The sequence below is a fragment of the Lepidochelys olivacea genome, assembly GCF_965140295.1.
Source record: "Lepidochelys olivacea isolate rLepOli2 genome assembly, chromosome: 10".
NCBI classification, from domain to species: Eukaryota; Metazoa; Chordata; order Testudines; family Cheloniidae; genus Lepidochelys; species Lepidochelys olivacea.
In genome coordinates this window covers 7871314-7888314 of record NC_140420.1, presented here as the reverse complement: position 1 = coordinate 7888314, position 17001 = coordinate 7871314, and the positions used below count along the sequence as shown (strand labels likewise).

General features: G+C 49.8%; 1 protein-coding gene across 2 annotated transcripts in view; it reads left to right on the top strand.

Annotated features, from left to right (window-relative positions):
- Positions 1-11101: 11101 nt before the first annotated feature.
- RAI1 (retinoic acid induced 1) overlaps positions 11102-17001 on the top strand; it is a 133719-nt gene continuing 127819 nt past the window's right edge. For both annotated transcript variants that reach the window (XR_014713352.1, XM_084641524.1), the window contains exon 1: positions 11102-11352. The gene's annotated coding sequence lies outside the window, so the exon portion shown is untranslated. The remainder of the gene's footprint in view (positions 11353-17001) is intronic.

The following is a 17001-nucleotide window of genomic DNA, read 5'->3' as shown; positions in this document are numbered from 1 at the left end:
AGCAGTGTTTCCACCACCATGAGGGAACAATTGTCGGCCCTTTGCTGTGTATACAGCTTGAAGTGGTGACACTACTCCTGTGCACTGCACCTTTACCCTTCTGGGGGGCAGGGTCTCAGATGTGTGTTGGCCATTTTCTTAGTCTTTAATGGAAGGGTCAGGGGAATACGACTCTTTAACAAAAACGTTGTCTCTTCTGTCGTTTTGCTGGGTGTTTGAGTTAAACGGGCGACACAAAAACCAAACCGGAGACAGGGTTAAACAGGCTGAATAAAACCAATTTCCCCTCTCAGCGACTGTGGTTTCACTTCATTGGGATCTGTGATGTCATCAACATGCTAGTTCTCCAGTCATCCATAGAGTCTCTGGGAGTCAATGAGACCTGAATTTCTAATGCAAAAAAGCCAAGCAGTTTGATTAAAAAAATTTCCAGGCCTCCTTTGTGTACATCAAAAGGGGACACAACCCCCTTATTTGTCCTGTAGTAGTCACCTTTATAAATAGATTAGATCATACTGGGAGGTGCACGCAGCTGCCTGGATCCACCAACCTACAACTGTATTATCTCCAGAATCCTGGAACACTTTGTTTCCTCACGCTCTCTTTTTTTTCTCTTACCCTCTCTCCTTGTCCTCATGTAGCTGACTCCAGAAAGCTTTTGCCTGGAACAGATGTGTTCTCATTCATAACCAGCTCCCCCACCCCAATTCAGGTGCTTGATACTGGAATCCTGTGACTGAGACCTTGAAAGCAACCATCATAGAACCCTTTATGATGCCATAGACACGGAATGGTGGGGTTAATGAGTGGGTCAGGGCAGATGGAAGGACAGGGATTATCATCCCAGAGAGGTTTCTATTTACACAAGAATATTTTGGTCACCAACAAAGTTAGGAAAAGGAAGGGCAGAAAAATTTCCCAAGATGCTGGTAGAATAGTCTGTCGCTGACTCTTTAAGACTGTCCACCCTTATATTGCAGAGCCCCAAGCATCTGCTCCACACTCAAACAGCTTGTGGACTAGATTAATTTAACTAGATTAACATGGACTAGATTAACTAGATAACCAGAGCTGGAGCAACTGGGGTGACAATACTTTGCAGTAATTTTATAGAAACACACCATTACAGACACTTGTTTTATCTATCTCTGCCCATCACCAGTGAATCTAGGCACCTCCTGTCTCAATCCAGCCGCCCCCACATCTTCCCTGAAGCAATAAACGTGGTTGGTTATATAAAAAAGTCCTAGTAGAATTCAGAGGGCTTGAATTGTAGGGTCAGGACTAGTGGTTCATGGCCAGGCTCCGCCCACTTGCTAGGCCCCACCTACTTGGGACACCAACATGTGACTCCAGTCCAGTGGCTTGTGCAGCTGTTCCAAATATGATCAGAGGTGCTCTGCTGGGAATGAAAGATGAAAACAAACCTGCTTTAAGGGCTGGTTGGAAACCACTAGTGCCCTGTCAAATTCTTTTTATTTTTATATTTGCGGGGAGGAGGCGGTTGGAATTTTGTGTTAGTTCACTTTATCATGCGGGTTGCGGGAGTCAGGTCCTGCCCTTGAGGGGTGGGAGACTTTGGAGGGGAAGGTAGGTCCTGCCCCCAGGATGGGAGCCCCATGGATTGGGGGCGTTGCAGAGTGATGATGACGGAGGGATGGCGGGGCCAAAGTTGAGTGAATGGTGCTATGACTCTGTGCACCAGGTTGCAAAGCCACTCATTCAAATTTGGCCTCCCCTCCCCCTCCATGACCAAAGGGTGGCCTGGTCTAACCGGAACAGTTCTGTGATCCGCTGGTGCCAGGTCACAACGCCCAGAAGGCGTTGCTGGGTCCAGCCCCATGGGACAGAAGCCGCTGTTGCACTTTTTTGTTTTATTTCGTGTTACTTCAGATTTGCAAAAGACACAGAGCTCTAGGAACAACCCCTCTGCCCATTGTCTGCCTGTGCTGGCTAGTCCCTTTCCTGAGTACAGGACTGCACTCAGCTTTTCGTAAAACTGGTGAAACAAGGGTTAATGCAACTCTTGCTAGTAGCCTCCCTTCCCTCCCCCACCTCCACTTCCCCAACTCTCACTGCTCTGACTGGCAGTTTGGTTCAGCCCCTTGGGCATTGGCTGGCTACCTCTCTGGTTTTGGCACAGTCTTCTAATCTGATCCCTGTTGTATTTGCACCAAAGAAACACCTGGCACAGAAAAACATGAATCAGCCACTCAGGGAGTAATTGGACACCTGGCTCTTTATTTGTTGGTCTAGTAGTTGATCAAAAAAGCCTCTGGTGTTGCTAAGAGAGGCCTACACTGGCCTACAACTAACAGCAAATACTGCTGCTTGAAGATAACACTTAAAGGTCCCAGCTGGGACCTTTCATACATAAACGGGGTAAGAGAGTCCTTGCCCCAAAGAGTTTACAATCTAAATAGACAAGACAAACAAATGTGTGAGAAAGGAAGGGTTATTCTCCCCATCGGGGTACAGAGAAATTAAGTGAGTTTCCCAAAGTTGCACAGGGAGGCTGGGGCAGGGCTGGGAATCTAACCTAGATCTCCTGGGTCACAGACCAGTATCTCACCAACAAGACCATCCGTACGACACACACATTACTGTTGTGACAGAAGCCGAGAACCAGGAAGTGAAGCTGACGAAAAGCAAAATTAACACTGACCAGGGCCTTTGCACTGTCCATGCTGAGCCAAGTATGGAAAAGGAAACACTGCTGCTTGGATAATTTAAATAAATTCTTTTGTTTTTAATAATCCAAGAAACACAGAAGTGGAATTTAGCTGATCTTCCTAACTCCTTATTCATCTACTTTCCAACTCCAACCAATGGTTCTGAGTCACCAGATCTGGCTTGCTCTAGGCAATCAGTGTATTTGGTGAATGGCACATGTCACTATTTATCAAAATATCATGTTCCTATAGTTACAGAAATCCAGTCATTTTCACTGGGCTTCGTTGTTAACAATCAAAAGTAAGTGACTAAGGTAAGTGCCCTGTATTGGTTTAAAAACAAATTAAATCACCCACAAAGCAGCTCTTTATTTATCTCAGAGATGGAGCCACCCCAATTACAGACAAGTATTCTACGAGCCAGAGAAAAACACCTGGTATAAGATCAAGCCAAATTGGTTTAGCTTCTGCGAGCCAGGGTTTTAGCACAGGCCAGGTCATAAGGCCTGTGCCTGCATCATTAACACAATGCCTACCAAGTGCCTTCTGTGGCATCTCACCAGCACTTAAGGGCTGCAAATCATGTCTGGGAACACATTCCTCCAATGCCCCCTGTTGCCAGTGCGGCTTTCATTGCAGACCTGAATGTGCCTTGATTCCACGCAGACCCGAATTCACTGCCCATTTTATTGCTGCCAATTGCCAGCAGCAGAGAATGTAACATGGGTTAACTCCTTCCCTGCCCTACTGATGTCTGCCGCCTTACAGGTATTTCAGGTTTCTCACATTGCTACCTGGGCAGCATGTGCGCTGAGCTGTGGTGCTCAAGGGGTTAAAGAAATGACCCAGCCCCACACACATACACAAGCTCCCTTGGGTCCCCATAGGCAGTGGCTGCCACCCAATGAAGGGTGAAGATCAGGAATGCGCAAGGCCCAACACCTACAAACTCTGCGCTGCGATGTTAAGGAATGGTTGACTGCTCTCTGCTCCCAGCTTCAGCTGCTCTCTCCTGGTCTGCGCCCCCATCTGTCTCCCTGCCCTCTCCCAGTGCTCCCACTCCAGCTACATGAATATGGATAGCAGAGCTGAGAGGCTGCCCACCCTCAGGTGCTGACCCGGGGACCTTCACATCTCAGTGGGAGCCAAGCCCAAGCGGTGCGGGGCTTTGAGCTGCAGACCACACTCCATTCCTGGTGAATGCTCTGAGGCCTCATGCTGTGAAAAGAATGAGCAGATAATAGGATTTCCCATTTCTTCAAAGGGCACGCAGGCATGCAGGCCAGCCCCCATTGCTGAGCAGAGCTTTGAAAAACAGCCACCAGACAGCTAGCGGGCTTCCCAGGCATTGCCACGGGAAGGAGACGGTCAAATATTGATATTTATGAGACAGCTACAGAACAGCTACAGAACAGCCCAGCCCAAGTGACAGTGATGGGCATATTGGATGGATATCAAAGGGGTGACCACAGCCAAGAGGAATGGAAAGAGACCAGGATGGCAGGCCTGGACACCAACATCTTCGATCTATCATCAGACCTGCCCCGCTGATGTGCCTCAAACCTAACCTGAACTGATCCACTCCAAAGCCGAGAGGCTACGTCAGTCTCAGTGACCCATTCCATCCTTGGCTTCTCGGCTGAGATGGTTGGCAAGGAGGGGAACAGTTAGTACTAGCCGTAGGGATGGGTTTTGTGATAGAGATAAAGCTGGATTGAACCCCCCCAAACTCCCCCCCACCACAACCAAACACCTAGGAGAGGGTGATATGGAGGAGATACAGGCCTGAGACATGCATGGTTTGCCCGCAAAGGGGAAATTTACCAAACAAAAATTCCCCACGAGTGCTAGCACCAATTCAGCTGCCCTGCTGTTAGCCCCAGTGGTAAAAGGAGGTCTGAGTGGGGTAATTTTGGACATATCCTCCATATGGACACAGCCAGGTTCTCTCTCTCTCTCTCTCTCTCCTCCCACGCTGCAGTGACATGCCTGATAACAGCAGTGGGGGAAGCGTGGGTGAAAAGTCACCTGCAGCCTCTTTATTTAGGATAGTCCTAAAACAGATAGTTTAGCCACTTTTTCATATTGAAAAGCTGCTAAATGGGAGAATTATGTAGGGCTTTCTACTGTGTGTTAATTACGGGTCATGCACAGACACCCATAAAACATCTGCACCCATGCTCCCCCACTTCCCCCCCTCCAGCTCTCCTCTCAACCTCACCCCGAGAGAGAAACACAAACACCACCCAGGGACACAGAAACACACACAGCAAAGTGGGAGAACTGGAAATCTTCTCGCTACAAAGGAGCAATTGATTCCCTCCGACCCCAAACTGCAAAGCGGGGGAGATTGTGGGAGCATCTGGAGCCTCATTTGAAGAGCTCCTGTTTTCCTATGTCTGCTCCCATTTCGCCTTGGATGGCTTATCAACAGTGACTTTCCCGACAGCGATCGATAGAAAACATTTTATCTCCTTCCCAGGCGGCAGAATCCTTGGAGTGGCTCTGATTTCTGTTACTATGGTGACATCTTCTGGGCTTATTAAAGCTCTTTCCTTTCTTGGTGTGGTGGTGGGTTTGGTTGGGGGTTTTTTTAAGCAAAATAACAAGAAAGTCAAACAAATCTGGTGCCTGCAGCATCTCTCCATGCATGGAGCTTCCTGCACTGACCTGCCTTTGCGGGGGAGGGGCTCGGAGCAGCTTTCATCTGAAAACATATTTGAAGCCTCTGAAATCTATTGAGACTCAAATGCAGGCTGGCTCAGCTGGGGCCTTCACCCCCTCTAATCTTGTCAGATTCCTGTCTCCCTCCCCTCTGAGCTCAACCTCCCAAGCCTGGGAAAATCCCCTTGGCTACACAGCAGGGACCGCCTAAAACACAAGTGCAGGCTTGGGTCCCTCCGGAGCCTTGACTTATTTTATTGCTCTGTCCCCCTCCTTGAAGAAGGAGGAGGGAGCTCAGGGTCCAAACCCACCCCCTCTGGCAGCTTGTGACCGTACTAGGGCGTGGAGACTTGCAAATTGCAAAGCTGGCCCTGGGACACGGATCAAAGGAGGAGGGACTCCAGGGCTTTGACTTGGTGTCTCCACCACACAATACACGTGACACACGCACATACACCCCCTCCCATTGTGCGTTAGACCCCAGCTCTCTGCATGAGATGGTTGTTTTCCTATCGGATTTACCAGATTTGCTGCTGCTCTCATTTCTATGCCTTTCTCTCTCCTCATTCCCCCAGCCCCCAAGTCGGTGATGATGCCCCTTTGCGAGTGACACTTCCATTCCTCACACTCTGAACAAAACCAGCTCAGGGGCTTCCATCTGGAAGTGATTCTCTTCCTACAAGTGGCCACAGCAATCGCTGGAACGAGAGGTTAGCTAGCATTCTGCGGCTGCCGGGTCCAGCTCTGACTTGCGTCTTGCTGGGAAAGCCTCTCTTAAAAACGACCGCAATGGCCCAAAACACGGCGCTCAGCTCCTCGACCAAGTCTTGGGGGGTGTCTTCACTGCTGAGTTAGCCCAGCTGATCAGCACCAGGGTTAGCCTAGCTGTCAGGTAGGCAGCCCCACGGCACAGGCGGACCCGAGTTACTGTGTCCACACTGGGGCTGCGCTCCTTCACCATGTGTGCCGCTAGGACTTTGGGGTGCTCTCTACGCTGCAGTACGCTGGGCTGATCTAGGATTTTTTCCCAGGAAATTGTAGGAGCTCTTGTCTGTCCTGCGAGGCATATGCAGGGAACTGTGGGAAGGCACCAGGGGACTATCAGCACCTTAGCCGGCATCCACACTGCCAGTTACCGGCAGAAGTGAAAGCAGCACCCAAGCTCAAGTCTATCACCCCAGCTGGGCCAGGCACCTGGGTCGAAAGCATCACTGAAGTCAGGTGAGAAGGTTTGGTGTGTGGAAAGGAGGCGGGTTACAGGCAACACCTGAGTAAGTGTCTAGGCTAACTCTGCAGTGAAGACAGACCCTAACACTCTACCCCTCTATCTGCCTAACAAGGTCACATTAGGCCACATTTGAGCCAGAGGTAGACTTTGATACTGGTTGGTGAAAGAGGCCGTTTCCAAGGGCACAAGTAGGAAAATGTCTTAGAAATGGCTAGTGCTGGAAGATTAGACAAGGCTCTCTGCCTCTGAAGCAGTCGGGAAAAAGAAAGAATACAGAATATATTTGATGATGGCCCCTATTAAAAACAAGGTCTTCCAGTGCCCAAAGCAAAGCTACTGGGGTAGTGAGTTGCTTGTGGACAGGGCATTTTCACGGATAGTCATTTCATTCCAATTTCAAAGCTGCTAGGGGATTTTAGAGGTAGGTTGGCAGCCCTCATTAGCTTGGACAGCTCTGCTCACTTCTTTCATTTAACTATCTGACCTTTCCATTCCAGTTAGTTAACATTTATAAACGATATCTTCAGCTTTAGCGACACAAAAGAAAAAATGAGAGATGTTTAAAAATAAAAAACCTGGGAAATTCCAAAAACAAAAAAACTTTGTTTAAAGAACCCCAGTTAAGGTCACTAAGCGACAGAAATGTATTTACTCTCACATCATTTGTAAAAGCAGAAGCTCTTAAAAGCAAGGAAAGGAACAGCCAAGGACACCATGAATCCACCATGGCTTAAATGATAAATAGAAACACGTTGTTCTGGCTTAGAATTGCATATACATACATATATACATACAACAACCTTATCTCTGACCCGAAATAAAAATGATTCCTTCATCAGCAATCTCAAAATACAAAATTTTGTATGTACATATTAATAACACATATTGATCAACTTCAAATACAAGCCCATACAGAACATATCCACAAAAATACCAGAGAGTTATATTGTACATATTCAATGTTATTCTAAAGAAACAGCAGTTATGTCAGCCAAAAACAACTATTTTCAATTTATAAATACTCATCTCATCAATTTTTCCTCCAAATAGAAAAACCCAGCGAGGCCCCAAAAAATGGCTAAACGCTCAGGCCAAAGGGGGCAAAAATATGTTATCTTATATCTCCCATTCAACAGTTTCCCTGGAAGGAAAATAAGTAAGATATAGAAATTAAGATAGGAAAGATTCATAATCGGGAGAAAAAGAAAACAATGGGTTGGAGTTCAGTTTGTTGTGCTGTGATGAAATACGCATTGCTTTGTACTTGATCAGAATAATGTAGTATTGTTTATTCTTATTTATGTTGCATTGTAATAGGGCCCAGGGTTACCCAGTCTGGACCAGGGACACATTGTGCTAGGCACTGTAAAAACACAAAACTAAGAGAAGATAGGCACTATTATTATGTGTGCAATTTAAGATTGACAAAGTCCTTAGATTTTAATTTCCTTGCTCTTATAGATGATGTGATAGGGAAATACGCTGTTACCACTTGGCAGCCTTGATTGTTTCTTTAAATAATTTTTGTTGTTTCTGGAATACATATAGGGCAGAGCTTGGAAACCCTTGCTCACAGGAATAATACTTTTTCACACAAGTAAGCCCATTGACTTTTACGGAAATACTTGAGTACAAAATGGTTTGCAAAATCACATGCCTGATACTTTAAAAAAAAAGAATTATTGAATCTTTGGGGCTAACAGGTGTGATGCAAATGTAAGGTATATATGCAAGGAGCTATTTGAGGAAATTAAGAGGTGGCAGAGTTTACACTGATCAAAGGAAATACTTTTTCACGCAATCCACAACCAGCCAGTGGAACTCATTGCCACATGGCATCACTGAGGCCAAGAGCTAGGTAGGATTCAGAAAAGGATTGGATCTGTGTATAGATAACAAGACTATCCAGAGCTATAATAGTAACCACCAAAAATATAAACAAGAGCTTTGGAAAAGATATAAGCCCTGAGCCATAAGCCAAGCTCTAACTATTGGGGGCTGGCAGAAAAATTTCCCTGGGGGCAGGATATTCCATAACTGGTTCTGGGCTACTGTCATAGACAAGATACTATACTAGATGGATCCCTGTATAGCAATTGCTCGGTTCCTATTAAAAGCCTGGGATTAGACCAGTCTAAATAGTGATTGGAGTCAAATGACAGGCTGACCTCAATTAGTATCCCAAGAGTTTAAGAAACAATGGCTTGTGTTGTTCATTTGGAGACCCCTTCTTCCTGGGATTGCTATTCTGCGGCATAGAAAAGGGCAGAAGCCCTGTTAACACTTTCGCTGTTGTTTGATTTTAGCAGTGGGAAGCAGCAAAGCTGCTGGTATTTCCTGCTATTGGCCTCCATCTGCATGTCTGGCTGGTTTCAAAAGGGACGTGCTGAACCTGAAATGCACACAGCTGCTAAGATCTGTTAAAACTCAAACCAAGGAAACAACCTCTCCTTGTCAGACTAGTGCCAGAGAGCACAGGTGAGTCAGCCAGGACATCCATGCCAAATGCCTTGGCCTGCAGGACCCCTACACCACCTGCTTACTGATACTTGCTTTGGCAGGCCCGGGGGATTATATGATGGCCAGCTCTGTGATTAAATGGAAATTATTAACTTAAAAATCATACATCTGTCTACAAATGGTTTCCCCCCGCACTATTGCTACTAGCCAAGGCTACAATGGCTGTCACTAAGGAAATAGAGGAAAAACAGCCTCTGTGTTTCACTTTGTTTCCTCTTCACATTTCACAGCACTCTGAGCACAGGCACTTTGCCCTCTTTTGTTTGGGGCTTTTGCAAAAAACATGGGAGAGGAAAATATCTGTTTAAATGGGAAAATGTGATTTTAAAACCACAAGTAGCAGCTGGGCTGAGGAGAAGGGATAGCACCCAAAGGCCTATTAATTCCTTTTGGAGTCCCTTTCAGTGTCTCAGTTATGATTATTATCAAACCTTGAAGTTATTGTAGCACCAAAAGGCCTGTCAAGACTGAGGCCCAGGGTGTTGTGCTCTACAAACAGAGACACACTATCCCTGCAGTAGAGAGCCACGGTTTCCCTTGCTACAGCCTTCTTTGGCCAAGGCTAGGGAGGGAGCAGTCTGCGGAGGCCTACTGGAATTTCCATTAGGGTTAATGCAAACATGGGGTGTTAATAGAGAAGTCCTAATAGAGAACAGATGTGTACTATGGGCCTTAATGTAAAGAAGTAAGGTATTTTCAGTGAACATTGCTACACCCACTCTGCCATGCAAACAGTTAACTAGCTGCAGACACTAAACATAAAGATCTTATGATGCTAACAAAGTACTCCATGATAAGGAAAATACAAAATAAGCATTAGACAGTACAGCTGGCTACAGCCAATTTTCATCACGTAATATGCTTCCTCTGTCCTGCCTCCCCACTGCACCCCACTTCCTTCAAGCTGACTCCATGCAAAGATACAACTGTCAAGATGCCAGGCCAACCTAGACAAATACCATTTTGTCTTGCCACTCAGTTATGAGTTTATAATTCTGGAACTCAAGGTAAAGTGTTGATCAGGGATCGGAAAACTTTGGCCCGCTGCCCGCCAAGGTAAGCCCCCTGGCGGGCCAGGCCAGTTTGTTTACCTGCTGTGTCAGCAGGTTCGGCTGATCGCAGCTCCCACTGGCTGCAGTTTGCCGTTCCAGGCCAATGGGGGCTGCAGAAAGCGGTGGCCAGTACATCCCTCAGCCCGCACCGCTTCCCGCAGCCTCCATTGGTCTGGAACAGCAAACCATGGCCAGTGGGAGCTGCGATCTGCTGAACCTGCAGACGCAGCAGGTAAACAAACCGGCCTGGCCTGAAGAAGCCTGTTCTTTATTGGTCTGGATTTTCTAGGCCTCTGCCCTGCTAATGGAGATTCTCCTTCACTTCACCATTCTTTTGGAAGGAGGATTGGAGCCGGAGTATATAAAATCCCCCCCAAGTGGCCAGAGGGTGCAGCATGGTGACCCCACTTGGCTGTGGATGTCTCACCTCTCAAGGCACTTCCATCTGAGGAGAGGTTCATCTACCCATACATGAGCTTTCAGATCCAAATACATCCCCTCCTTCCCCTAGGCTGAACTCTGAAAGCCCTATTAAATTGTAACAGCAAAACTGCCACTGAGAGGCAGCTTCCCAAAAAGCTGCAATGAGCCGCCTCAGTGCCCTGTCTCCTGCTAAAAGTCCGGCTTTCCTAAGCCAACGCCCGCCTTGAGTTGGTCGCCCGTGGCTCCAAGCGTCCTGCGGGAGGCCGCGGGCGGGGTACCCCCGGCGGGCGGGCTGGCACGGCCGCGGCTGGGAGGTCTGGCCCACGGCGGGGCAGCTCTGCAGACCCAACAGGACGCACCCGCGGGCAGGGCCACGTGGGCAAGCCGGCCGGCCGGCAGATGGGGCTGTCGGCCCGGGCAGAACACCTGGATTTCCCCGGAGGGAAACATGAGCGTGCACTTCCGACAGCATCCAGCCATGCCTCTAACTTTCTTCTCCCCCCCTCCCCGCCCGCTCGCCCTTCCTGTGCGAAGTGGGATCGGGCTGCCATCGACACCCGCGCCGGAGCGCGCTCGGCTGCAGGCGGAGCGGCGGCGGAGCGGGGCCAAGCCCGGGGGCCGCAGTCCCTGACCTGCCCGCGGGACTCGCCGGGGGAGCGGAGTGGGGCGAGGCGGGGAGGAAATCCGGCCGCGGGGGGCGCTCCCATGGATGGGCACCGGAGGAGCTTCCGCGCCCCGCGTCCCTGGCCCGGCTGCCCCGCTAGGCGCCTGCGGTGAGCGGCGGCGGAGCGAGGTAAGAGCGGCGGAGCCTCGCCCGGCTCGGGGGGGAGCGGAGCGGAGCGCTCGGGGCTGCGGCAGCGGCTCCCCGGGGAGGCGAGGCCCGAGCGTGCCCTGGGGCTCCGGGCCGGGCTGGCGGCGAAGGCGCCGGGGAGCAGCCAGCGGGGGCGTGGGTGTGGGGGGGGGGGGTCGGGGACAGCTACTCTGGCTCCGGCTGCCTCCGCTGCTGCCCGGCTCCGGAGACCGATCCGGGGCCCCGCGGGGAGGCGAGAGCCCCTGGCTGCAAGTGACTCCACGTCACAGCGGGCCGGCCGGCTGCAGCCCAGCCGCTGGGCGCGCGGGGTCTGTGCTCCGGGCCCCCCGTGATTCCCAGGCTGGGGGGGGGGGCGGCCCGGCCCAGCCCAGCCCGGGCCCTGCTGCCAACTTTCCAGGGAGCCCCCGAGCTGCGCTTCTCTCCCTTCCACCCACCCCCACGAGCCTAACCCGGCGTCTGCCCGTGCCTGGCTCCTGAGGGGAGGAACAAGACAAGCCCTGCAGCGGGTCTTTCTCTCCTGCTGCAGTTCCCAGGCCGGGGCCAGCACAGGGAGCCTCTGAACCAAACCCCCGAGGACCGAGACAGAAGTTTGCATTTTGACAGTAAAGTTTGAGGACCTCCGGCCTGGGAGCCCGGGCATCCCCCGTCTACCTCTTCTGCTGGAGCAGATTTTTCAGCCGCAGACCTGCTTTTTGTGCAGCGCTGGCTATTGCAGAGAAATCCGCAGACAGAAAAGGTAGTGGGAGCCCCGAGGCCGCTCCACAGCGAGTAAACAGCCCCCCTGCACCAGGCGGCCCGAGTGTCAGCCTGAAGGAGACACTGTATATTATTTCCCTTCCGCGAGGAATAGACTTTTCAAGGGCTTTCCATCTGTTTGCAATACATCTTGGCTGACGTCGCGGACCTGTCGGAGCCTTTAATTGACGTCAGAGCAGGGGAACTGCTGGGGTGTGTGTTTGCTCCCTGCTGCCTGGACAGGAACGGCCAAGCCGCCCCCGAGAACGATCAATCCCTTCGCTGCAAAAGCCTGCGGTGGTCAGTGGGCCCTACCTCTGCCCCCTTTGTGGCGGCTCCCAAGCAACCTGCCCCTCCAGCTGGCCTCTTCTGAGGGCTCAGAATGGAGCCCTGTACTCAGCCTGAAACAGAGATGGGGTCTCCAGCTAGGGGAGTGTCTCAGAGGCCTGGCGGAGGCTGGGTTCATATGGCCATGGTGTGTAATCACATTGGGGCCCCCAAAAGTGCAGGGCCTCTCACAGGGCAGATCCAATTGCTCCTGCCTACAGCCAGCTGTAAAGACCCTTCAGCGCCCAGCAGCTGCCTCCCGCTGCAGGTCTGTGTCTTTGGCGCTAGGGGTAAAAGTGCCTCCCTGACAGCACATTGTGAGGAGCAGGATCCTACCCACCCCAGGGATACAGCTCTGCCCCCCCCCCCAATAACATCTGAACAGAACCAATGTAGTGCTAGAATCATAGAATCATAGAATATCAGGGTTGGAAGGGACCCCAGAAGGTCATCTAGTCCAATTCCCAGTTAAATCATTTCTGTTAAATTAGAACTCGAGACATCGTCCTTGCTGTCGTGATGGAGGGGATGGTCTGTGAGTCGTGTTCGGCTCTGTGGGTCTTGGGTCACGTAATGATCAGTGCCAAGGGCACCGTAACAGGAAGGATTTTCATTCTCATTTATTGTTCCTAAAAACACTTTAAAATGGGGGAAATGACATTTTTATCCCCATTTGCAAAGACTGGAAAGCAGAGGGAGAGGAGCAGTTATGCCCAGGGTCTCACCATGGGTCAGTTGCAGAGCTAGGTCTAAAACCCAGAAGTTTTGATTTCCCAGTCCTAACCGCTGGACTTCCCTAGTTTATACCAATCAAAGTTCCCTTGAGCCATTGGCTCATTGGGCTGATGTGGTTGAAGCATCTCTGTTTCACAGCCAAGGGACAGGAGGAAGCAATGTGGCCTGCATCACATCCCACTGCCTTTGGCTGCCCTAAGCTGATGGTTTGGGTACCCGTTTTGCAGCTGGGTGAACTGGAGGTGACCTTTCAGTGTGAGATCGAGCGAGACTCAAATGTAAACCTTCAGGATTGTAGTTATGCCTTAACCGTTCAGCCGTTGCACCAATGGCTGATGAAAATGCAGCTTGAGCTATGTTGGGGGATGGGTTAGAAAAGGATATTAAGCAGCCCGTAAAAATGGAGAAAAGAACCTGTTTTATGGTAGGTCTCTCTCCGACCCTACTGAATCTCCCACTGACATAAGGATGACCCAAGTCCCCAACTACGTTAAGACAGGGCTTTAAAAATGGCCGCGTGATATAATGACAATGACTTAATGTTTCTCTACTGCCTTTTGTCCAGGAGGCCTGCAAAGTGCTTTGCAGGCTGCACTGGGGTCACTTTAACAACCACTGAAATGCAGCTTCCTCTGGGGTGCGACATGAGTTGTTTCGAACAGGAAATGAGGAAGAATACTACACCCGCTTGAAGCTACATGGGGAAATTTAGAGAAGTAGAATAGATCTAAATTGGGAATTTAATTAGAAGACAACTACAGATACCATCCTTGTCTCATGAAGAGACCACCCATGCTGGGGACCTGTGTCCAATGTCTCACCCATAAGATGTATCTCCCGGTATAGTTGGAAATCCACACAGCTGTGGATTCTGAAGAGGAACACTATCAGGAAATAGTTTCTGGGTTCATCTAGGCAGGTCAGCTGCTCCTAAACGTGTATTTTAAGGGGCCCTGCTGTCACACACACACCACGCACTCAGGTAAATGGTTTGCCTCTCCCAAAAGTCCCCACCACCCATTGTCTCTGAGCCACTCTACTGCTACTCTGTAGATTAACTGGGTCCGTTTTGATTTCCTCCACAAACTGGTGCCAGAACCCAAGTGAGGGGAACCACAGGTTGGAAGAAGGCAACATAGAGGCTTATCCTTGTAGATGGGACCTCACGTGTTATTTCATTGAGAGCCCTGAAAAACCAATCTTTTCTCCTGCATTAAACCTCCTTCTGAGCTGCAAACATTAGGTTCTTATCTGGGGATATTCAGATCTGGGTTTTGGTTCCACTCCATATAGGGCTCACCAATGAAGTTTGGATCCACAGCCAAACTTCTCCAAAATACAGGCCTGTTTAGATCTAGGCTTTACATTCAGGACCATCCCTAGTTTAATTACATCTTTGTAACCACCTAGTGCTAGGCTGTTAAAGACAAGGGAAGGTGAGCTGTGAATCCTGCTCACGCACTGGTCAGTGAAAACACCGGAACTTTTGGGATACTAGAGGGTTTGTTTAACTGGTAGAACAGGCTGCAGCTTCAGAGCATGAACTCCTGAAAGCACTGTGAAACTGAGCCCTAGGCGACGTGCCAGTAACCGACCTCCGGACCCCGAGAGTTTCAGTTAACCAGGGTTTTATTCTCACAGGTTTCCTCGCTCTTATCGTTTTCCCCCATTCCAGCGCAGGCCACCTTTAAAACTTTTGTCAGTTGCAGCCACACCTGCAGGAGCAGACCCATCTGTGGGTTTCCTCTCGCTGCGGGTGCGGCATGCCTGCACCACAGGCTTTGCATTCACAGAATGAAGTGGAAAAGTGACCCGATAGAACAGCTGATAGGCTGGGTTGGAAAAGGAGGTGCGGGGGCCAAAAAGACCAAAAAAATTATTCCTCTCAAACTTTCACATTTATAATCTACCGTAAATAGTCAGATCCTCAGCAGCTGGGCTTGATTTGCCGCTCATTTTAGCCTGGACTATACAGAGAGAAGCCCCATTTCAAACCAGTGCAGGCTATCTGTGCTAACAGTTTGCATTGATGCAGCTACGCTGATATAGCTACATTTGTGCAAAACACCACCCTGTAGTCATGGCCTTGCCTGGTTTTGTACAGATGTTGCCCCATTAACTCCATTGGCATTTACTCCTGATTTACGCCAGCGTAAGTGACAGGAGAATTGGGCCCAGTGTTTTCAGGTAGGTCCTGCCGCATGGTTATGCCCACAGATGCAGGTTGCTGTATCAAACATACAATTACAGCTGGAAAACACAGACTTTGTGACTTTGTTTCAGCTGAAGTCTTTTCATTATTAATATCAGCTGCTGACACCCAACTCCCCACTGCCCTGCACCTTGGGCTGTCATTTACCCCGAGTGTGAAAACGCTGCCATGTCGGAATGGTGCCGTCCTACACCCACTTTCCATTCATGTACGTGACAACACCAGGAACCACTCATGTGCTGGCAGCAGCAGAGGAGTGACAGTTTGCACCTCCTTTATTCATTGTGACCACTAATGCAGGCTAGGGCAACTCTGAGGGATGCCCTTAAATTACAGTCCTGCTGCAGTGGCCCCAATAGGGTTTTGCAGGGGGATGGAATCGCTGGAGGGAGCTCCTGTCCCCTCTCCTTCAGCCCACACACGCCCTGTCCCCAGCCCACGCTGCAACACTCCTTGTTCCTGGAGCCAGCTCTGTTCCTGGCACAGGGGACACATGCACCAGGGATCCTCCCCCGGGGAAACCATGACACCTGCCCTGTGACCCCTTTGTGTCAGCACTGCCCAGCAATGATCAATAGGGCCCGAGGCTTAAGGTAGGAGGGAATCAGGCCTAGCACATCCAGGTGGAACTTTTTACAGCAAGGACAGCCAAAGTGTGGACAAGGAGCTGAATGCAGCCCAAGTGGCCGTCACCTGTAATGTGGGAGTGCGGCCCATGAATACTATAGGCCCTCGACCATCTTGATCTTAGCGGTTTTGAAGCAAGATGGAGCGTGGCCTGCTAGGATTTGTTTCCCAGGCCATGCCACCCTAATAAATAGGATGGACAGCTCCAGGCTGCTCCATTCTAGGCCAGTTAGACGTTGACAGGGCAGCCCTTGATGTCACCAAGTTTGGGTGCCCTAGTTTGAGTGCCTGGGTACGATGGGTTTTGCTCACAGATTGGCTTTGAGTCATTTTTTGTCTTTAAATGACAACTCTTTGCCTTTAAATTTGCATGTATAGGTGGGGAACACGACAGCCCAATGCAAGAGGGTGAGACTTCTTATAAAAAGAACGAGTCGGGTTTTATTATCCCTTTGAGACGAGCAGAGAAAATCTATACTGAAGGCATGAAATAGCAATAAAAATGGACTTTTTGCCAAAGCAAAATTAATTGAGTGAATCTCACTCCTCAAGCCTCAGCTCTGAGAGGCTTATGAGCTGGATATGAACCGCGCTGGCCCCTTCCAGGCTGTGATCCCCAGAGGATGAGAGGCAAAGCCCTCCCTCTGCTCCTGAGCACTGGATAATTAAACAAGATGTGACCAGTATACAGGAGCAAAGGGACTCTCGCTCTGGGCCTTCACATCAGTGACTGATCCCCACAAGTTTCAGTGCGACCCAATATCTTAGATGGAAGTCCTCTAGGGCAGGGACTCTATTTATCTGTATCTGTTCAGAGTCCAGCACCACAAGCCCTGGTCCTGTTTGGGTCTTTTGGGTGCTCCCATAACATAAATAATTTACTTATCCTAATAATACAGAGTTTGGTGGGTCTCAGCCCCAGCCTCTCATCTCTCCACAGTCCCAGAAACTCGGTGTAATCGGCCTAAATATCACCAGTATTAATTTTTGGGGAA